Consider the following 23,949-nt stretch of genomic DNA (forward strand, 5'->3'; position numbering starts at 1 on the left):
CGTCACACTTTTAAGTATATGCACTTGAGATTTACATCATATTTAGTCTCTGTTTAACTTGCAGATATGCCATTCAATCAACCGCAGAATTGTTCAGAATTTTACTCTCTTCTTTAATGCGCTCACTCTCTAAGCATTCATCCTCTCTCTCAAACCACCACGCGTTCATCTCTAAGCAAACTGACAGCCCTCTCCGCGTTTCAAAACTGACAGCCAAACTTGTTTCGAGCTGTTGCTTCCCGGACGGCGCGCCACGCCGACTTTAGTCGCTCGCGGGAAAATTCAAAGGAAAGTCCAACCTTTCATCCTTCTCTCCGTCGGCGTTGTCGTCGAATTAGTCTGGAGCTTAGTCGGAGCTACTAAACAGAGTCGTGCCTCAGTACCGCCGTGGATCTCGTGACGTTAGGAGGTTTCGTTATGTTGGTTCTGGACAGGGGAGAAAAGTTTCCTTTTGAAGAAGTGTGACTTAATTGACGGGGGGATTAGTTTGAAAGGTGGTCATTAAAAAGTTTTAAATAACCTGGAAATTTTCGGTGGCCAAGAGTGTGTGCGGGCAACAGGTGTTGATAATCTGCCAGCATCAACCCGGAGTGGAAAATTGGAGCCCGGATTATCACTGCTAATGGAAGATAAGTGATAATATCGGGCTGACAGATAAGCTGCACGGTGAAGTGAAAGTGGGCATTTTGGTGGAAAAAGAGAACTGTCAAAATTGACAGTTGAAAAAAAAACTTCAAAAAAATTAGTTTCACTAAAGTGACAGTTTGACTGCCAAAATTGACAACTCAACAAAAAAATTGTCACAAGAAAAATATTTTCTTTTAGAGTGTAACAAAATTATCATTAAACAAAGTAAATCAACAAAAATCTGCATGTTTTCCCCGACTTTCTCTCAAGTGGCAATTAAATTTCATCTGCAGTCAGCGAAAATAAAAACAACCAAACAGTGAATGTCAATTAGGGGGCAACCGTTTAAAAGTGTGCAAAGAAAATTAATTTCGGCGAAATTTACACAAATTTGCCGCACAGTGTAAGGTCGAATATTTATGCTAATTGGTACACAAGTCTGGAAAGTTGGAAAGTGGTGTGAAAATACATAAATAAATAAAATTTCCAGCAGCAGCAGCCGCCCGGAAGTCGGGGTGGCATCTGTTAAGCGTGCAAATGTGACGTTTCAGCTGTCAGTCGGACAGATCGATTGGATTCGCGAGAAAGAGGAAAAAACAGAGCTTCTGGTTTATAACTTCCTTGAGCAGAGCAGAAAGGCAGAGTGGCAGAATCTTCGGTTAAGGTCAGACCTGGAGGTATGGAAATTAATATACTTAGAACGGGTCTATTTTTGGGTTTTTATTGGCACTCTCTCTCGCTGGATAGCGTGGAAAACCGGAAGCTGCGCTGAGAGGGATGGTTGATGATGTTGAATAGATTTAATTAGCGCGATTGATTTAGTTTGGGCCAGATGAAGGCAAGGTCGGTGTGAGTGGGTGGGAAGTGCTTTAAAATTTGACGAATTAAATATTGAGTAAATTTATTTCTAAGTCACTTGAAAAAGTACTCGTACAAATAAATATTATGGATTAGATTTTTAGGCAAGGAAAAATAAACTAGTTGATTCTTGATTCCAACTCATTCGCGATTTACGGTTTACTGAAAAATGAAAAAAAATCACTTCAAATCTTTTTTAAGGGGTCCCACCAATAATGTTCTCTATTTATATTGATCCAGGAAGTCACCATTTTTTATGACAATATGTAAAAGTTGAAAAAATTAATTTTTGCATAAATTTTTAACGAATTTCTCTCTAAAAACCAACTAAAAATGTTTTACCGCCATAACCAATACCATCAACTTATATGTATCTTTCTTTCTGTTTAATTTGGCTTTCGGGATAATTAGTTTTTGCCTCTTGAGTGCCAAGATGTATTCGTTTCATAAAAAATAAAAATGGAGAATTTTTCAAATTCCTTATGATAACTCAATTTTGTCACTTTCATCACAGTTTCAGCAACACAGCAATTGACATGCAAAATCAATCATTTTCATTGATTTGACTATGTAACGTAAGCTCCATTAAGAAAGTTCATCAAAGTCATTTTATTTTATTTTATTTTCTTAAACCTGTTTTTTTAACGAAAAAACCAGCATGACTGTTTTTCTCATTGTGAAAGGATAGTTAATTGTTCGAAAAATCAAAAAAAAAATCCCGTTTCTGGTAACCCTATGAAAAGTTATGGATAATTAAATGAAATTTACAATTTTTTTTCATGCCCGGAACATTTTAGATTATCTCCGCTTAAGAGAAATTTAGCCAACTATATATGATCAAATTTGGTTTTTTTTTTACAAATATTACTTTCGCATACTTACAATAAATTAAGCATAAAGGAGATCTGGCAACCCTGTCATGAAATATCTACCTTTGAGAGGGGTTGCACAAACTTCATGGGTTTAATGCGCAAATGTTTATTTAAAAAACATGAGCATGATTTGGTAAATTCGGAAATTTGGAGCTCTGGCAACCCTGTACTGAGACATCGCCATCACAGCAAGATTCAACAGTTTTGGACCGGAAGTTGATTGTTTAGACGAGCATGACACCTTTAATATACGACTGGCAATCTGGGAACACGGCCGAGAGATATCGTTGTTTTTTTTTTTTTTTGGATCAAATATTTGAATCATATATGCTGTTCAATCTATACGAAACTTTTAAGGTTTTATTTTCTGGGAAATTATGTGCGAACAATTCTATGCAAAAACGAACAATTCTATGCAAAAATAATGAACATTTGGTCCATTTAAACATAGGGTTTAGTCAAAAAAGATTTAATAGACGCCATTTATCTGAGAGTATATTTGCTGAAAATATCATGGAGGTCTTTTTAATAAACTAATTAGAAAATTAATATATGAAAAAAGTGGTTTTCTTACAACTTTCGATGCAAAAAGAATCAATTTTGCATCATTGGTTTTTTTTCCTACCATATTGAGGACTGCTCATACAAAAGAGTTTGTAAATAAATCAAATTCTGTATCTTGAGAAGGGAATTTTTGATTGATTTGATGTCTTCGGCAAAGTTGTAGGTTATGATTAGGACTTTTCGGATAAAATAAAAATAAGTAGTTCAAAAGTTATATATAAAAATGTGTTTTCACATTTATCCGGATCTCACTTAAATGCATGTAAACTATGTCCGGATCCACCATCCGACCCATCGTTGGTTAGGTTATCAAAAAACCTTTCCAACGAGTCTGAAACATTGAAGATCTGGCAACCCTGTCTCGAGATATAGTCACTTAAGTAATATTTATGTACTTTTTGGAAGCCGGATCGCACTTAAATGTATGTAAACTATGTCCGGATCCACCATCCGACCCATCGTTGGTAAGGTTTTCAAAAAACCTTTCCAACGAGTCTGAAACATTGAAGATTTGGCAACCCTGTCTTGAGATATGTCCACTTAAGTGATATTGATGCACTTTTTTGAAGCCGGATCCCACTTAAATGTATGTAAACTGTGTCCGAATCCACCATCCGACCCATCGTTGGTTAGGTTATCAAAAAACCTTTCCAACGAGTCCAAAACATTGAAGATCTGGCAACCCTGTCTCGAGATATGTCCACTTAAGTGATATTGATGCACTTTTTTGAAGCCGGATCCCACTTAAATGTTTGTAAACTATGTCCGGATCCACCATCCGACCCATCGTTGGTTAGGTTATCAAAAAACCTTTCCAACGAGTCCAAAACATTGAAGATCTGGCAACCCTGTCTCGAGATATGATTACTTAAGTTATATGTGTGTACGTGTTTTTCTGGATCTAAAAAAATAGCTAGAAAATATGTCCAAACCATTCATATTACCCATTGTTGGTAAAAAGTGAGGAAGGCATCAACCACGTAGGTGGATTAAGTTAGTTTTTATCGTTGAAGTTGATTAAAAGAATCTTTTTATACCAAAACGTTTTATTTAAATCGTTAATAACTCGACAGGGTTAACTCGGATCGTTTTACAATCTTTGACAAAGTTGTTTGTCATAAAAGTGTACATAAGAGTCTCACACTTGACAATGATCCAACACATTTCCACTTTCCTCATGAGTTTTTTTCGATTTTTTCGGAAAACCCGAATTAAAAAATATCGGATATTCGGAACCGTAGAGAACCACTCCAATGACCAATTCAATATATTTTTTTATTTGTGCCTCAGAATTTTGACATTCAATTAAAGCTAATTAAAAGCGTTTTCAACTGAAATCGAGTTGTAATTAGCTCAATAAGAAGTGAGCAAGCAAGTTTCTATCAATAGTTTTGCAAAATTATTTGTTTAAATAGTGAAAATCAGCAAATTGGATGGAGTTAGGAGCAAGCGCTTAACCTGCCAAACATTCCCCTATAATGTTTTTTTTTTTATTTTGAAAAAAAAATCAAATGTGAGAGGACAAAAACTTCAAAAACTATAAATCGCTAAAAATATTTTTTGTACACAAAAAAGGAAAAAAAATAGTAACTTTCAGTTTTTTGAAATCAGTATTTCAAAATGCTTTCAACCCTTACATACACTCGTCCCCTCAAAGAGATAACAAACTACCCCCGGAAAGCCACATGAAAATGCCCTTTTCATGTCGAAGGCGGTGGGTGGACCTTTTGTACTCCCATCTCAAGCATGAATCATTATTTCACACCCGTCGCAGAATATAAAACAAAACACGCGGTTGATAGCGCGCTGCTGCAGAACAAAATCCGTGGGAAAATTCGAGTTCTTCATTTGACGATCCCGCGGAGAGAGGTTTAAGTCCTCCCAAAACAACAGCGTCCATAAAATTGCTTGACTTGGGGGAAAATGAATCAAAAAGGAGAAGAAAAGAATAGAAAAATGTGTTGGCGTGGAAAACACTCACACACTCACATTATTATTATTTGCGATGCTTCAAAGTTCGGGGGTGTTTTGTTGTTTATTTGGCTGCAAATGAAAGGCGTCTTTCAGAAGAATAAAAAAAGCACACAAGCGATGGTGTTCTGAAGATAAATTAGATGAAAAATGCAAATTTTGGTGCTCTCAAAAAGCTTTCGTGAAAAGTTTGGTGGAAATTGAGGGTGGGGATGAAGGGAAAACGATTAGCTGTTGTGCATATTTTATGAGTTTTTTTTCTGTGATAAAAAATGAACTTGAGACATCATCATTTGAAGTTTTAAGTGACAGTGACAAAGACAATCCCATGCGTTTCCACTTTACTGCTCTAAAATGCATAGTTGTCTCATTTTAAATGTTGTGATTTTTTAGGTGTTTGATCCAAATATCTGAAATAATCATTATTCCTCAAAAATATAAATTACATTCGTTTTTCACATTTCCAGGAAAAATGCATTTTTCTAAAAAGCTTAGGCGAACAATATCATAATTTGTAGCGTTATCCCACGCTTCGGATCTGCTTTGGCTGGCGAGAAAAAGAAAATTGGATTTCTTATCGCGCCATTCAACCACTTCAAAGGCGCGAATTTCTATAAAGATGGCACAGCAAATGGCACTCATAAATATGCACAGTTTAAAGCAGTTTAGAAAAATAAAAGCAAAGAGAAATGTTCCGATTTACCCCCACGCAGTGGATGGTGGTGAAAAAAATCAGAGTTTTGGCTTCTCAACTGAGTAAAGACTTCAAAAATCACATGATCTTCTTCAAATTCCTGATATTGCAACACAATAATGCACATAAAAGAGTAATTTTGTTCTTATGTTTTTGCTTCCATATATTTTTAAAAAGCCGTAATAATCTATCAAAATATCTAAAATGTTGCAACATTTTTACAATCAATTAAAAAATAAAACTTAGTTAATTAGCATTAGCATTAGCATTAGCATTTGGAGGACGCCCCACCACCGGAAGGCTCCACAACGCTTATCCCACTGTTTGGTCTGGTTGTGTTAGACCCTCATCCGGAACAATAATCCAACACGGGAGATACCATGTCTTCATCTTTTGATGAGTGTGTAATACAGCCCAGGGCATAAGGGGGTCCACGCCGGGTCCAAGCTATCCTCGGGGAAATGAAGGAATGTTAGTAAACACCTATCTAAAGTGCGCAGGAACCCCTACGTCACCTTAGTGGTATAGATGTTTGTAGGGAGGTTTTGGACTCAATGTTAGTAGGAGAGGTAGAACCCTAGGATATACCCCGAAAGGTATTGCGGGCAAATCAAGTAGAGTTAGTTTTTTTTATTATTAAACTTATACTTGTGATTGTATAGTGTTAAAGATGCATGATTTATATTTTTTATATTTTAAACCACGGCAGAAACAACGCGACGAAGCCGTGCATGATTAAATTGACTGTCGTATTACTAAACCAACCATTTTCTCAGGTAAAAGCAATGCTGATTAATCACAGTTTTAACATGTTTGTTGTTAAACTCATTCTATCAACTGTAAGAGTAGAGAGAAGTTTAAATTGTCATTTAAATTATAGTATATTTAAGCGAAATTCGAGGTTGTAAATAATTTAACTCATAATTGATATTTTGATTTTAAACTCTTACAGCGATAAGGAGTAAACATTCATTATTTACCCATTTGTTTTATTTTGAATGTAGGATTTAGATGTTTCATTAAAACGACCGATTCAAAAAGCATACTTAGTTATCATTTATTTTTAGTGTAATGGGATTAATCAGCATATTTAAATTATTTTCTTCAAATAATTAAAATAATTAAATTATTATTAGCTGAAAAATATACAGACAAAACACAATCACTCACTCACCCACACACACATTGATGCTTCCTCGATTTGAAGATCAGCAACATTCAGTTTTTATGCTAATGCTACAACGGGTTTAAAAATTTGCGAAAAGCCTAGATAACAAAAAAAAGCAAAAACCCCGAAACTAATTGAAATCCATACTACTTATAGAAAAGTTATTTAAAACCGTACATATAACCGTGCGTGATCAAATGTGACTAACTGCAACCTTTAGCATTCTTTAAAACACACATTTCTGTTAAATTCTAAAAAGTCTGCAGCCGGGTTGCATTTTCACCATATGGCAACACTTCTGTGGAACGTTTAGGATCCACATGATCCACAAATGTCAAACACTGCCGAAGCTTCTTCCGTTCATTCCAATCTCACTCACACAGTACCACTCACTAAACAAACAACATGAAACGAACTCACCAAGTTCAGCTTCGGTTTTATTCCGGTGAGATGCTGGCGTGGATGCTGGCCTCCTCGTTGGAATCAGCCAACAAGCAGGAAAACAAATCCAGCCCTCCGGCTTTCCAGTGACATCTAAATCACTTCCGCACTACTCCCAGTCCACGCATGAAAGCTCTGGCCCACGGGGCCCTACGCACACGCGCACATGTCATCTTTAAGCCAAAGCTTTGAGAACAACACAGAACAACACACAGAAGCGAAAGTTGTCGTTCACATTCTTGCTCTCCCGTTTCCGATCAAAAAACAACTCAATCATAAACAATTTTTCACTAAACAACCACTGAAGCATTATTTTTTTCCTATCCTCCTTATTCTTGTTATTTATTTCCAATGCTGCTTTCTTCGCTTCTCCGTGCTCTGGTCAAAACGCCACATATCACCAACACCACTAAACAGCCCCTCGCTCACTGCTTGCCGGAGGGCGCAGCGCTAGCCGAGACGCCATATTCCTGCCATCTTCGATGTAAACAAAAGGATATCTAATCGTGGGAAAAAACATTTTTACAAGGTTTCCTTTAAAAAACCAAGGTTTTTCAATGCACTGTCCGTCAGCAAATTGCTTCTGCAATAAGTTTTCATCAAAAGGGCAGAATTTCACACACAAAATTCGCGAACAAAATCGAGTCTGGAGAACGAAGCAAAATCGCGTGCACTCGCGTTGAAGGCCGGGTTGCCAATCCATTAAAAAATAAAACTTAGTTAACCTCAATTATCTCTTAGATGAAACATTTAGCCGCGAGGGTCTCAGCCGTTCTATAATGGTTCATTGGGCAATATACTTACGCATAATTTCACTGCCGGCCAGTGGGTATTGGAATGTAACATGTACATGTACCGTAAAACGGGGTGACTTTGATAGCCGGGGTGACTTTGATAGGTTTGCGATTTTTCCGCAAAATGAAGAGTACAATTAAAATACGTACGAAATGGCTTAGAATCATACTGACCGTGATAGAGAAGTGTTCAAAGTACCTCAAGAAGAACTATTCATAACATTTTGAAAAGTTTAAAAAGTTAGTTAACTATAGTTAAGAAAATGTTGGTGAAACTCATTATTTTAAACTTCTCAAAGTGTCATGATTTTCTCAATGAACATGATTTTGAATCGGAAAACGGAATGCATTTTCGGTTTCTTTGAACAATTTTCCACTAGGTGAAGGTTAAATAAGTTTGTAAAAAATGTGGTTTTGAAACACAATTTAAAAAAATCTCGAAATTTATATACAATTTCAGTTGAACAAATTGCATGTAAAATGTGAAAACTTGTGATTCGTGCTTCGAATTCAGTATAAAATGCAATATAAATCGATAATTTTACAAACAAAACTAATTTTAACAAATTTCAGGCAAAATTACGACTTTTCAACAATTTTACCTAAAATTTATATGTATTTTGTTAAAAGCTTATAAACTAAGTTTACTAAATATAAACTTTGTTATTTTTTTTTTTTTTTTCTTAAAAACTATATCAGCTACTTTAGTGATGCTACATTTAACGTACAAATAAAGTTTGAACATCTTGAATATGATTTTAACAACTGTAAAAAATTTTGGAACATGTCATTTTATGGGAAATTTTATGTACTTTTCGAATCTACATTGACCCAGAAGGGTCATTAAAATTTCGTGTTTTTTTTCTAACTTTGCAGGGTTGTTTTTTAGAGTGTAACAATGTTCTACAAAATTGTAGAGCAGACAATTACAAAAAAAATTGATATATAGACATAAAGGGTTTGCTTATAAACATCACGAGTTATCGCGATTTTACGAAAAAAGTTTTGAAGTTTTTCATTTTTTTAAATTAGTGCACATGTTTGCCCACCTTTGAAAAAAATATGTTTGAAAAGCTGAAAAAATTCTCTACATTTTGCACTTTTATATTTTGTTGATACAACCCTTAGCTGCTGAGATATGGTCATGCAAAGGTTTAAAAACAGGAAAATTGATGTTTTCTAAGTCCCACCCAAACAATTTTTTTTATAAACTTTGAAACTAGACTAACATTTCAAAAAGTCCAAACATTCAATATTACGACCTTTTAAAATGTTAGTCCTGGTTTAAAAAATTTTAAAATACTTTTTTAGAAAATATCGGAAAATTTCACGAATGTTTCATAGTTTAGCATTGAAAATCGGACCATTAGTTGCTGAGATATCGACATTAGAAAATGGTGTGTTGTTTGGGTGGGATTAGAAAACATCAATTTTCCTGTTTTTAAGCCTTTGCATGGCAATATCTCAGCAACGAAGGGTCGAATCAACGGTTTTATCCCTTATACCCAAATCCCACTTTCCCGAATCCCATATCCCCGAAAATCATTTCCCCGAAAGTGTCACTTCCCCGAAAATCATTTTCCCGAAAATTCCACATCCCCGAATGTCCTTTACCTGAATGGCCATTTCACCGAACTGTCGTTTTCCTTAATTTACATAAACCCGAAAGTTTACTTCTCCGTAAAATCATTTTTTCTGAATGATAACCTAAATATAGCTAAATTGTTATTTAGGGATTTTTTTAATAAAAGTATGACCTTAATATTAAATTCTCCTACGTGTTTTAAGATTTAAAAAAAAAACAAATAACCGTAGAAGGCCATTCATAAACCACGCGGAGACTTTAAGAGCGCGGGGTATTGAGATTATCCACGTTCCATAAAAAAAGTTTATTTTTTGTAGCGGCAATTTTCAGCAAAGGACAATTTTCCAAAACGGTATCTACGTGGTAAGGATTGAACAGCAACGATAGCTTTATGCGACGACTCGATGCGCAGGATTCAGTTTGTTCTAGATTTTGTTTAACTGAACTGATTCGTCTTTATCAATTTTGGCTGGATGAAGGCCTTGAACAATTTTTTTAATTTTTATTAAGTCCAATTCAAGTTCTGCAACCAACCCTTTTTAATCAAATCTTAATAGTTGATTATTGTACTACAAAATGCATTTTTTTTAATATTTCATCACCGCCATTTTAGATTTAAAATAACTAAATCACTTTAAAGTAGTTTAGGTGCTATACTTAAGCTCGACAGCAAAACAAAAAAGACGACAAAAAAATGTTTATTATTCAATTATCCGAAGTGAACTTTTGACAAGGCCTTCGGATAATCGAGTCTGGACTGTAATTTGATTTTAAACTAAATGCATTTTTGCGAAATGATCAATGTATCAAATTGACGTTGTTGTGTTATCTTGTTGTTTGTCGCTTTTTGACGTTCCGAAAAAAACGCGTTTTAATGTCTGGCCTTGAATAAACGAAAAATAGAGCCAAACACGTTTTGTTTGGTTGACCATTCTGTGCATTGTCCCGAAGTTTGGTTAATTTTGGTTGCCAAGGTCCCGAGTAATAATTACAAATTTTTGCGGTAGTCGGGCCTGAACGTGTGTCAAACACGTTCTGACCTGAAATCCCTTTGGCCAAGTGTCGCACTTACATCAATTTGAATATTCAAAATTCAAGTGAAGCTCGGAATTTTTGAACGTTCAAACGTGGACATGATACTTTATTGATCGCTACTTCCCCGAACCCGGTCAGGCGGGTATGGCCGTTGCCCAGAACCGCGCCATACTTGCCTGACCGGGTTCGGGGAAGTGGCGTTCGGGAAATGGCCGTTCGGGGATATGGTCATTGAATTAAACTTGAAAACGGAGCACTTTATCAAAATTTCACTAAAGTACTTTTTGATTGCAAATTTGATTTTACATCAAAAAATGAAGTTGAAATTTTTTTGTGACCAATTCTTCGATTTTTTGGAAAAATCAGTATTGATTCAAAATTTCATAACTCGCTCAAAGATTTTTTGCACAACCTGGAAATTTCTGAAAAGTTGGCATTTGATGTCCTCTAAAACATATCAAAAAATAGAAAAAAAATAAAAATAGTGTTTTTTTGCAAATCAAGTTTCAGTGACAAAAAGTTAAATAAAAAATCACCATAATTTTTTTTACCGTGTATAATTTTTTTCCAGTGTAGTCCAACTACAACTTTGCCGAAGACACCAAATCGATCAAAAAATTCCTTCAAAGATACAGATTTTTGAATTTTCATGCATTATTTTTGTATGGCCAGCTGCCAAATTTGTGTGGAAAATTATATGGACAAACTAATGATGCAAAATGGCTTCTTTGGACATACCGAAGGTACCAAAAAAGTTTCAGTCGGAGTAAAAAATACAAAAATTAAAATTTCAGAAAAAAGACCGATTTCGTAGAGTCAATTGATGAAAATAGCATTAATAAATGATTCATAATAAAAAAAAACGTTTATAAATTACCGGGATTTTTTTTTATTCCCAAAATTCAAAATTTGCGAAAAGATTAAATGGTCTTTATTTGATAAACAAAAATACTTAAATAAGCATTATGCCATGCATTATGACAGTCTCAATCGATTTTACTAGTTTTTTTAATGAAAATTTAATTTTTTGTCAATAATTTTTTTGTCTGCCTGGGAACCCTCTTTTTTAATAACAACAAAATTTATGCCATTTTAATAACAAATACTGTTGAAATAACTGAAGGTGTTATGGAATTTTCTTGAAAAATCCATTTTTGCATAAGGGTTTAATAAAAGTTTATGTTATTTTAACAAAATTTGTTATTGGTCTGATATTGGTTGAAAGCCAAAACAACTTTGAGATAACATTTGTTATTATGGAAGAATATCTCCAACTGTTATTGGGATGATCGGATTAGTTGTTAAAATAACAAAAAAATAACAAAGATTTGTTCGAAGAATAACTAAAAATGTTATTAGTCTGTTATTACAAATACAATCCAGTAACAAAAAATTCAAAACGACGTATAACAAATCTTGTTATAAATAACATAAAATGTTATTGGCCTAGTATTTTCAAATATAAAAAAATATTATTCCCAAGTTATTCCCGTCTGCTCAAGTAATAAATAAAATTCAGCATTTTTATTTCAGTTTCTAAATTTACAAACCTTTTCACAGTTTAAAATTTTGAAATTTAAGGACTTAAAACGCGATTTTTCAAGCGAAAAAAAAATCAGTTAAAAGCTCAAGCTTTGAACCAATTCAAACAAATTTCATTTAACAATGTGTTTAATTTGCACCCTTTTGAAAGACATTTTAAGAGCCAATCAAACAACAAATCCACCATTCTTCAAATACCTGTTCAGCACCAAAAAAAAACCCGCAGTTAATTTCCTCATTCTTTTTTTGTTTAATTTTCCCAACCACATGAGAGAGAGAAAAAAACCAGTAAAATAAAAGTAAATATAAACGCAAACCAGCCCAATTACCGCGCGCGCGGCCGAGGTTAATAAAGTTGCGACCTGTCGATTGCAGATGCCACCCCTTTCCCAACTCGATCGAATCAGGCTCACCCGAAATTAAAAACCCCAACCAATTCACTCGTGACAGGGAGGGGGTGGCGGACCGACTTTTCGCTTAACAAGCATAATTATTTTTATTAATCCGTCCCTCCCGAGTGGGTGGGGTCTCAATTTTCGAGTGTTTTCCGGAAATTGTAATAAATGTGGAGTTTAAAATTTGCCCTTTTTTAACTGGCTGACTGTTTTTTTTTTTTTTTTTTTTTTTTTTTTGTCGGAAGTTGAACGCGAGCAAATTCAAATTTACTGAAAAGTAACGCTGGATCCCGGGAAAAAAGTGCTTTTAATGATTTTCACCCAGCTGGGTCAGCGGGTCAATTTCGAGGAAATCAAGAGAATTGGTTGGAATAACCAATCGAAATTATTCGCAATTGAGGGATGCTAATTAAATGTGACTGAAGTAAAAGTGAGTCTGACCGTTTAATTAAAATTGATTGCTTTATTTTTCAATTAGGTTTACATTTCAATTGATTATTTTTTATTTTTTTTTTTGAAACTTGTCTGAATTGCTGCGCACATAATTTTCCACGAAAATAAATCTGATAGCAGGTATCAGCAACAAAACATCGACCAAATTTTCTTCAGCTGATAAGATAAGAAGTCCATACAAAGCTATACTAAACCCGGGCAGACGGTAATAACAAAATTAATAATATTTCAATAACAAATCCTGTTAAAATAACAAAAAGTGTTATTATTTATCCTGAAGTTCAACTTCAAGAAGAAAAAATATTAACAGTTTCTGATAAAATAACAAAATTTGGTATTGAAGTGATATTATATTGAAAATGTTTAATAACACGCTAATAAGAGGAAATGTTATACATTTCAAAAACTCTCCTAATAACAAAATTTGTTATTCGTTCGGTATACTGACTTAGAAATAAAATTACCATAAATCGCACAAATGGAAAAGTTTCTAAATGTCCATAACACAATCTGTTATTATTTTTTCTTTTGTTAAATATGTTCATATCTTTGGGATAATTTTGACCAATTTCGTCAGGGTCATTATTTTAGCCATGAAATGGGGTCCTTAAGCTAAAATTATTCTAAAAAGTTGAAATTTTAATAGATGATTTTTTTAATTATTTGATATACCCCCTAAGGGACTTTGCTAAAATTGGCTAGAAATATGGGATAATTTTGACCATTTTCGTCGGGGTTATTTTTTTGGCCATGAAATGGGGTCCTTAAGCTAAAATTATTCAGAAAAGTTGAAATTTTGAAAGTTGATTTTTTAATTATTTGATGTACCCCCTGAAGGACTTTGTTTAAAATGGTTAGAACTATAGGATAATTTTGACCAATTTCGTCAGGGTCATTATTTTGGCCATGAAATGGGGTCCTTAAGCTAAAATTATTCTGAAAAGGGATTTTACTAAAATTGGCTAGAACTATGAAATAATTTTGACCAATTTCATCGGGGTCATTTATTTCATCATGAAATGGGGTTTCAAGCTAAAATTAATCCAATAAAATTAACTTTTGAGAGTTCTTTTTTTAAGTTTTGTTATATTCCCTAACGGAATTGATTTATTTATTGAGAATTTTTGAAGTGTGAATAACAAAAACTGTTATTATTTTCACAGAGCCAGGAAGTCGGAGCTGACGTTGAAGTTCGAGCTGGAGTGAGACCTCGGAGACTGCAGCAAATTTTCAGCAACTTTTAATTGGAGTCGGAATCTGTAAAGTCGGGTATTTTTGGAGAGCTGAAGTTGACGTCATATCCTGCATCCAGAGTCGGAGTTGTCTTCAAAGTATGGATTCAAAGTCGCTTTGAGGTACCCGACTCTGCAGCCCTGACTAGTACAGAGGAGTTATGGCAACTGCAGGTTTATTTGCAAATTACAAATAAACCAAAACAATAACTTTTTTTGTTATGGAGACATACCAGTTCAATAACATTTTTTGTTATTATGCTGCTCCACCTCTCCGCACAAAATGACAAATCTTATTATTCCTTCATGATTCCTTCTGTGTTATTGGTTTGTTATTGCAATAACAACATAATAACAGTTTAAGTTATTCTTCGAACAAATCTTTGTTATTGATTTTTGTTATTTTAACAACTAATCCGATCATCCCAATAACATATTTCGATCTTCTCACAATATCAAAAACTGACATTCCCAAGTTATTTCCGTCTGCTCGGGTTAAGCCAGCTAATTTTCGCGACCCCCGGTCGAGAGCCATTAATAAATTATTCAATAACTCGTCAAATTTTGCTCGGCAACACAAATCCCACACCCAACTTGATCCAAAACAGCTCGAATTAATAACAACATCAACTGATAACAAACTAACCCTCAAGTGAAAGTAAACAACGTTTTTTTCGAAGTTTCGTGACTCAGCCACTTTATCACTCTATCATTATCGTCCCCCCTCCTCCTAAAACTACGAACAAAAAAAGTGAAGGTTTTATCACAAACAACTTTTGAAGAACCTCCCTTAATTCCTTCCACAAGGACACACCACAAAGTCACGTGACTAATATCAGATTAAACTTGAACTTTGCACAATAACAGTTTGCACGTAGTATTAGCGATGAATAGAGGGGTACTACGATGAAAATAACAGTTCAAGGTCAATTTGCCAAGAGATGGCGCCACCGTCACAAAAGAATTTTGCATAAATTTAGGCGATTAAATAAAAATCGAAACCTTCCCAGTTGATCGTCTTGACAGCTACAATGTAGTGTCCCTCGTTCCTAACGAGGGGCCACTTCACAGGTGACATTTAGCCGAGGGGTTTCCTGTTTCAATACAGAGCGTGGCAAAGTGGTTTTGAGGCCACAAACAGGAAGGAAAGAAGTGACTCCTCCTCCTCCTTGAGAGCGTGGTTAAAGAAGGAAGGACTCTAAATTGTACTATTCAGTCAATGTTGTGACGTTGGAGCCCCGGTGACGTCAAACGAGGGGTGGCGCCTTGACCTATGACGTTTTTTTCGATTGTTTTGTGTCCATTGGTTCTGTCAATCTGAAAACAATAGTAAAACTAAACATGACTTTTTCAAATAAGTAAACTTTAAAATGACAGAAGAAAGTTCAAGGCACGACAAACTCAAAAAGAAGCTTCAATTTATGTCTTTCTTACCCAATTTGCTCGATTGCACTTTCTTCGATCACCTTATCAATATGGGAAAAAACCCAATTTTCCAGCATGAAAAAATACAATAAAAAAATCTCCCCAAAGCCAGGTTCAAACGCGCAGCAGCAAATTCCATTAAATTCAATCACTAGGAGCAATAATTTAATCTTTCCCGTACGAGACCATCACGGAAAATCCATACCGACGTGGGAGGAGATTCCCTCCAGACTGACGATAGAGTGCGATGAACGAAAAACGCACGATATGAGTGGAAAACGGGTCATAAATTTTTCCCCCAGGAAAATGATGACGATTGCTACTAGGTTGAACAATTTATTGTGGACGTGATTGGACTAGCATAACTTATTTCCTGAAAAAGGAAAAAGTTATGAAAGTAAAAATATGATCAGAAAATTTCACACATGTTTCATTAATATTTGTCATTTTCTTCTTACGGTTTTTTTTCTGTTATGTAATTTTGGTAATTTTAGTAATTTTAGTAATTTTAGTAATTTTAGTAATTTTAGTAATTTTAGTAATTTTAGTAATTATAGTAATTTTAGTAATTTTAGTAATTTTAGTAATTTTAGTAATTTTAGTAATTTTAGTAATTTTAGTAATTTTAGTAATTTTAGTAATTTTAGTAATTTTAGTAATTTTAGTAATTTTGACAATTTTGACAATTTTGACAATTTTGACAATTTTGACAATTTTGACAATTTTGACAATTTTGACAATTTTGACAATTTTGACAATTTTGACAATTTTGACAATTTTGACAATTTTGACAATTTTGACAATTTTGACAATTTTGACAATTTTGACAATTTTGACAATTTTGACAATTTTGACAATTTTGACAATTTTGACAATTTTGACAATTTTGACAATTTTGACAATTTTGACAATTTTGACAATTTTGACAATTTTGACAATTTTGACAATTTTGACAATTTTGACAATTTTGACAATTTTAACAATTTTGACAATTTTGACAATTTTGACAATTTTGACAATTTTGACAATTTTGACAATTTTGACAATTTTGACAATTTTGACAATTTTGACAATTTTGACAATTTTGACAATTTTGACAATTTTGACAATTTTGACAATTTTGACAATTTTGACAATTTTGACAATTTTGACAATTTTGACAATTTTGACAATTTTGACAATTTTGACAATTTTGACAATTTTGACAATTTTGACAATTTTGACAATTTTGACAATTTTGACAATTTTGACAATTTTGACAATTTTGACAATTTTGACAATTTTGACAATTTTGACAATTTTGACAATTTTGACAATTTTGACAATTTTGACAATTTTGACAATTTTGACAATTTTGACAATTTTGACAATTTTGACAATTTTGACAATTTTGACAATTTTGACAATTTTGACAATTTTGACAATTTGGACAATTTTGACAATTTTGACAATTTTGACAATTTTGACAATTTTGACAATTTTGACAATTTTGACAATTTTGACAATTTTGACAATTTTGACAATTTTGACAATTTTGACAATTTTGACAATTTTTACAATTTTGACAATTTTGACAATTTTGACAATTTTGACAATTTTGACAATTTTGACAATTTTGACAATTTTGACAATTTTGACAATTTTGACAATTTTGACAATTTTGACAATTTTGACAATTTTGACAATTTTGTCAATTTTTGACAATTTTGACAATTTTGACAATTTTGACAATTTTGACAATTTTGACAATTTTGACAATTTTGACAATTTTGACAATTTTGACAATTTTGACAATTTTGACAATTTTGACAATTTTGACAATTTTGACAATTTTGACAATTTGGACAATTTTGACAATTTTGACAATTTTGACAATTTTGACAATTTTGACAATTTTGACAATTTTGAATTTTTGCAATTTTTACAATTTTTACAATTTTTACAATTTTGACAATTTTGACAATTTTGACAATTTTGACAATTTTGACAATTTTGACAATTTTGTCAATTTTTGACAATTTTGACAATTTTGACAATTTTGACAATTTTGACAATTTTGACAATTTTGAAAATTTTGACAATTTTGAAAATTTTGACAATTTTGACAATTTTGACAATTTTGACAATTTTGACAATTTTGACAATTTTGACAATTTTGATCATTTTGATCATTTGATCATTTTGATCATTTAGATCATTTTGATCATTTTGATCATTTTGATCATTTTGATCATTTTGATCATTTTGATCATTTTGATCATTTTGATCATTTTGATCATTTTGATCATTTTGATCATTTTGATCATTTTGATCATTTTGATCATTTTGATCATTTTGATCATTTTGATCATTTTGATCATTTTGATCATTTTGATCATTTTGATCATTTTGATCATTGTGATCATTTTGATCATTTTGATCATTTTGATCATTTTGATCATTTTGATCATTGTGATCATTTTGATTATTTTACGCCATTTCGGTCGTTTTGATTATTTTGGTTATGTTGGTTAAGTTGGATTTTAATCGTTTTGGTAATTTGTGATCCCTTGATTTTTGTTTTTTTGATTAGTTTGATCATTTTAGTAAAATTGTTAATAATGATCATTGGGTCGTTTTGGTCACATTAGTTAGCTGCTATTATGGTAGAAAACTTAATTTTTCGAATTTTGGTTATTTTGGCCATTTTGATCATGTTGATCAGAAGATTTTATAATTTTTGGAACTATTTTTGATATTTTGCGGGCTAGTGATTTTCGCAATTTTTCGAAAACCTTGTGATCTGCAAAATCTACTCTTGGTTGTAAAATTTCGTAAATACCGTTAAATATCACGAAATTTACAAAAAAATATATCTATTTCGAATTGCTCCAAAGTGTGTCTAAATTTTGGTTTTGGTTAATTCAAAGACTTCACAAGATTTTAAACTGGGATTCTGAATGCAGTAGTAAAAAAAGGCATAACAAATTCAGATCTTTTTTGAAGATATTGTTGATAACAATATTATAAGAAACTCAGATCATTGATTGTAATTTTTTAGTGAAAATAAATCGGATTGAACATGATACAGAATTATACAATGTAAATTTTAATGCATCACATTAATAATTTTCTTTATTACATAAAATTCGTAAATAGCCGAATCGTGAATTTAGCAGATAATTTTCGCAATCTTTCAAGGCGATAGTAGCTAATTTTTGTGTAAATGCTATCTGCTATCATTAAATATATATTTTTAAGGTGAAACGGGAAGGCAGCGCCATCTTGAATCTACGACTCGATTTATTGGAAGCACCTTTGAGGAAAACGCTGGAAAGATAGCAAGCAATCTGTCGAGTTCAGAATTTGATTTAAGTTGTCCAAGAACTGGCGTCCCGTTTCACCTTAAATGAAACATACATTTTGCTGATCTGGCAACACTGTAACGAGTTTTCGAAAATTGCGGAATTTTTCAAGGCTTTCTGGTGTTATAATTTTGGATAAAAATTCCTTCCAGATTCACAATTTTGTGCATTCTTGGATTGGCACTGATGAACTAAAAAATTGGCAACCCTTCTTAAAGAAAGGTGAATAAAGTAACGATTTCACTACTCAGCTGTCTTTTATTCTGGAATTTTCAAAGATGTTTTCACCAGGTGACGTTCCTAATGTGACTTTAACCTCCATGGTTTTCAATTTCTCGGTTGAACTCTCCCTGTCGCACCTGTTTAACCTCAAAAATTCTTAAATTCACATTAGCAAATGTACAGCAACGCAAAACTGCCAGTCATCATTTATTGTTTTACCCTCCAGCTCTGGGTCACCCCACAAGAACCATAAAAAGAAAATGTATTTGAAAAAAAAATACAACAGGAAAATTGTCCTCACAACCCAACATATCGTCGCAGGTACTCTTGCGAGTTTACAGTCATGCGTGTGTGTGTAAAATAAAGGGGGGAACCAACCGAAACGATACGAAAACGCAATTATACCTCGATTCGATTGCCATTTCGAGCGCGTACACGACATTGAGTGAGCTTTTTTTTGTTGTTGCTCTCCCCAAAGTGGTGTCCTTTTTCCCACCGCTGGAAGCTATTTTGCACAGACAAGCGGACGTTGATATCGTTCAAAATCAATCAAAATACAATTTAACGGCCAATTTAAATCAAACTCACCACGATGAGTTTAAATTCACCACCGATTATTTGCATTTGACAACTAGATGGCTCTAGTGTGGAGTGATTGAGGTTTTTTTTATATAAAGTTATGAACCTTTTTGTCTGTGATTCAGATGTTAAGTTTCACACAATGACGGGTCAAAATTTTCAATAAATTAAAAAAAATATATTTTCAAATTTGGTTTTTGAAATTTAACAGCATGATTTATTTTTAACAAATTTGGCCTTATTGTGCCCGGTTGACCAGCAAATTATCCCACTATCCATCGCAAAAAAAGTGTTCGCACTCGAAAAAACTCCACTGATTTCCCACTTTGCAGACAAAAATTCCCCAACCAGCAGCGTAGGTCCTGGGGGTGGTTGTTGCGACAGCAGTTTTTTCCAACTCCCAGAGAAGAAAATTTACAATTGGCGTTACGTGCAACGCACGTACGACCTCCCCTCCGGGTCGAAAATGGTGTAATGCAGAGTTTTTGATATTTTCTCGTCCCTTCTGGGAAGGTGGTTGTTCAAACAGTGAATTTAAATTCCATCCACAATGTAATCGCGCAAAACAGGGTCAACACTTTGGTCCAAGGTCGAAGGCACCGAAAAATGTTCTGTTTGGCGGTAAAAATTAGCCTAATCGTAAGGTGGCAATTATTCAATTAAGGGGGGTCTAAGGGCCGCAAGAATTTGTACACAGCCACCAATTAAGGGTAATCATCATTTACTGACGGTTCTTCGAACCGTGTAAAACTTTGTCATAATTGTTTTAATAACTAATGACCGAGAAGACTAAAACTACTTGGCTTGGAAGCTAATTAATTACCCCGCTCTCGCTTTTGTTTGTTGTTGTTTGTTCGGTTGGAAATTTTCCCGAGCGAATGTCCTGAATAATTAGCGTTCACCCCCTTAAGGAGTACTCATTTGTCAACACGCGCCAACAAGAAAGATACAACCGTCTTCGTCGTCCTGGATTTGACCTGAAAGTGTGTTCAACCACGGAGCAAACCTGTCAGCGACAATTGCTCCAAATCAACACTAATTAACGGGATTATGTGTGTCAAATGCTTTGCGAAAGGAAAGGGAGGTTTTGTCTTCCACGAAATTTACTTGGTTGAAGTTGAGAAAGAAATTTGCTAGCTGTTTCGAATTTCGTTTAAAAGTTATGAATTTTATAAAGTAATTTTTTGACAAATTCTAAAGCAAATGACTTTTTCAAAATTTTGTATTTTTGACAAACAATAATTATATTACAGGGTTGCCAGATAATCGAAATTTGTTTCAAATTACTTGAAATGTCACGGCTTCTAAGGGCAATGTTGCCAAGAAATTTTTTTTTTTTTTGGGACTTACGAATGAAGACCAATTTTTTTTTGAAAATTTCATTTTTGTTAATTTTTTTAGTTTGGATGAAATTTTTTGTGTACAGTTGCCCAATTCAAGGGTTTTTTTTTTTTAAAGGTCTTATAAACCAAAATTGAGTCTAAGGTATTCAAAAACACACAAAAAGCAAAAAATGAAAATTTGGTTTATTGGACCTTTTCAAAAAAAAAAACTCTGGAGTTGTTTTACAATTATTAATTTCCAAAATATCTAAGTATTGATGATTTTTTTTTTGCTATGCTGTACAATGCATTTGTCTGCATTAATAATCGTATTTAACATGTGAATGTTGATCAATTTGTACACAGTAAAAAATGTGTAAATTTGAAATGTGTAATTTTGAAAGGTTGAATATTACCTCTATTATGATGTAACTTTACCTCAATTTAGACTGAAAAAAGGGACATTAAACCAGAAAAGTGATAATATTATATATTTTCATACGTACAATTACACCTTTTTTCTGACATATGATGATGCACCCCTTGCCTTATGGGAAATTTCCATGATTGTTTTTACTGTGTGCCATAACTCAAAAATTGGCATTTTTTATCATCTAAAACATTTCTAAACATGAAAATAAAAAAAACGCTTTTTTTGTGAACCGTTTTTTTTGTTCGGAAAAGTTAAAAATGCTCCCTCGTCACGCAGTGAAAAATTGTTTAAAAAAATACCTCAGAAATATGACCAAAATTTAGGGTCATTTTTCAAAACAAATCGTAAAAAAATAAAGAAAACAAATCAAACAAATAATTAATAAAATTAGATAATCTAAGAACAAAGAAAACAAATCAAAAAATCAATAATAAAAATAAGAAATCTAAGAACAAAAATTAAAAAATATAAGAACTAAAAAAAGAATAAAATAAAATAATAAAAATATTCAGAATACAAAAAAAGCTAATTTTCTTCATTTTAATTAAAACGGAAAAAGTTTTCAACATATTGTATTGAATTTTTCAACCACAGATCGAAAACATATCAACTTCGTTTAAAAATAATTTCCTGTTTTTTTTTTTAATATTTTTCAAATTGACAGTAATGCATAACTCTCAACTCTGAGTTTAACATGTAAAATACGAGATTTTTTTAAATCGTCTCAATTGACTGTCAGGCCTCGTTATTCACTCAACAGACTTTTTTTACGTTTTCCATCGCCTTTCGCCTTTCCGGTAATGTCTCCGACATAGTTGAGTTGACATTTTATTCCACTGCTTAACACACAAAATGAAATAAATGAATTGCTTAATTTTTTTTTTTTTTTTTTTTTTTGAGTTTTTACAGAAGGTCATAATTGTTGAGCAACTCTCTACGAAATCGGCCGATTTCGAACATTTTTATTTTTTGTATTTTTTTATTTGACTTAAACTTTGTGGGGGCCTTCCCTATGACCAAATAAGCTATTTTGCGTCATTGATCCAACCATACAAGTCTCCATACAATTTTGGTTGCTGTCCATACAAAAATGGTATGTAAATATTCAAACAGCTGTAACTTTTGAGTGAATTTTCTGATCAATTTGGTGTCTTCGGCAAAGTTGTAGGTATTAAAGAGGACTTTTGAGAAAAAAATAAGTACACGGAAAAAAAAATTGCAGATTCTTTTATCAACTTTTTTTCACTAAAACTCAATTTCCCAAAATACGTATTTTTTGATTTTCGAGATTTTTTGATATGTTTTAGGGGACAAAAATCCGCAACTTTTGAGCCATAGAGAAACATGGTCAAAAAATCTGCCGCCGAGTTGAGTTTTTGAAAAAATGGTGATTTTTGGAAAAAATCGAAGTTTCATGCAAAATTTTTTTTTAAATGCAAAATTGAATTTGCAATCGAAAAGTACTTAACAGATCTTTTGATAAAAGGCTCCGTTTTCAAGATATAGCCACCGAAAGTTTGATTTTAGCGAAATATTTGCAGTTCTTCAATTTTTAAAAATAGTGACCATGAGTGACCGTTTCTAATTTTTTTTAATGTTCAGAAAATTTGCTATAAAATTGTCTAAGAGACATTTAAGATTGGACCTCGGGTTGCTGAGATAAAGCCGCTTTAAGAAAAAGAAACACGAAAATTGAAGTTTTCTTAATCTCACCAAAACAATCCACCATTTTCTAATGACCATATCTCAGCAAATAATGGTCCGATTTTCAATTTTAATGCATGAAAAATTCGTGAAATTTTCCGATCTCTTCGAAAAAAATTTTTGGATTTTTTTTAAATCAAGACTAACATTTTAAAAGGGCTAAACATTGAATATTACACCCATTTAAAGGCTAGTCTTGATTTAAAAAATTTCAAAATGTTTTTTTCGAAAAGATCGGAAAATTTCACGAATTTTTTTTAGCAGTGTTGCCAATTAAAAAAAGTACTTAAAATTATCAAAACTCATTTTTAATTAAATAAAAAAAATCACATTTATTGGAAAAAACAAATATAAATAAAGAAATGTGTTTCAAGGTTGTAACTGTTCTTTCCAGAATTTTTCTCACCAATAACTACAACTTTGCCGAAGACACCAAGCAAAACAGATCTAAAGATATGGTGTGTAAACAGCGACCAAAATTGTAGAAAGAAATAACAGAAATCTTCATATTGAACATACAACTACAGTGTAAACAGTCGGAAAAAAAAATCTTGCAATTCAAATAAATATAAATCTAAATGCCACTGCAAAATCTCGCTGCACCAATTCAATTTAAATCGCTACATCGCCATTATCCCATAAACAGCGTTTATGAATCACTCCCCATTTACGGTGCAAGTGTTGCCATT

At 32.9% G+C, this 23,949-nt stretch overlaps 1 protein-coding gene across 2 annotated transcripts in view; it reads left to right on the plus strand.

Annotated features, from left to right (window-relative positions):
• The first annotated feature begins 935 nt into the window (after positions 1–935).
• LOC120416237 (5-hydroxytryptamine receptor 1A-alpha) overlaps positions 936–23,949 on the plus strand; it is a 72,029-nt gene continuing 49,015 nt past the window's right edge. Inside the window, exon 1 of one of the 2 annotated variants that reach the window (XM_039577934.2) lies at positions 936–1,304. The gene's annotated coding sequence lies outside the window, so the exon portion shown is untranslated. The remainder of the gene's footprint in view (positions 1,305–23,949) is intronic. The other variant, XM_052706192.1, reaches the window with a different exon arrangement.

Source organism: Culex pipiens, chromosome 1 (genome assembly GCF_016801865.2).
Source record: "Culex pipiens pallens isolate TS chromosome 1, TS_CPP_V2, whole genome shotgun sequence".
In the NCBI taxonomy this organism is placed as follows: Eukaryota; Metazoa; Arthropoda; class Insecta; order Diptera; family Culicidae; genus Culex; species Culex pipiens.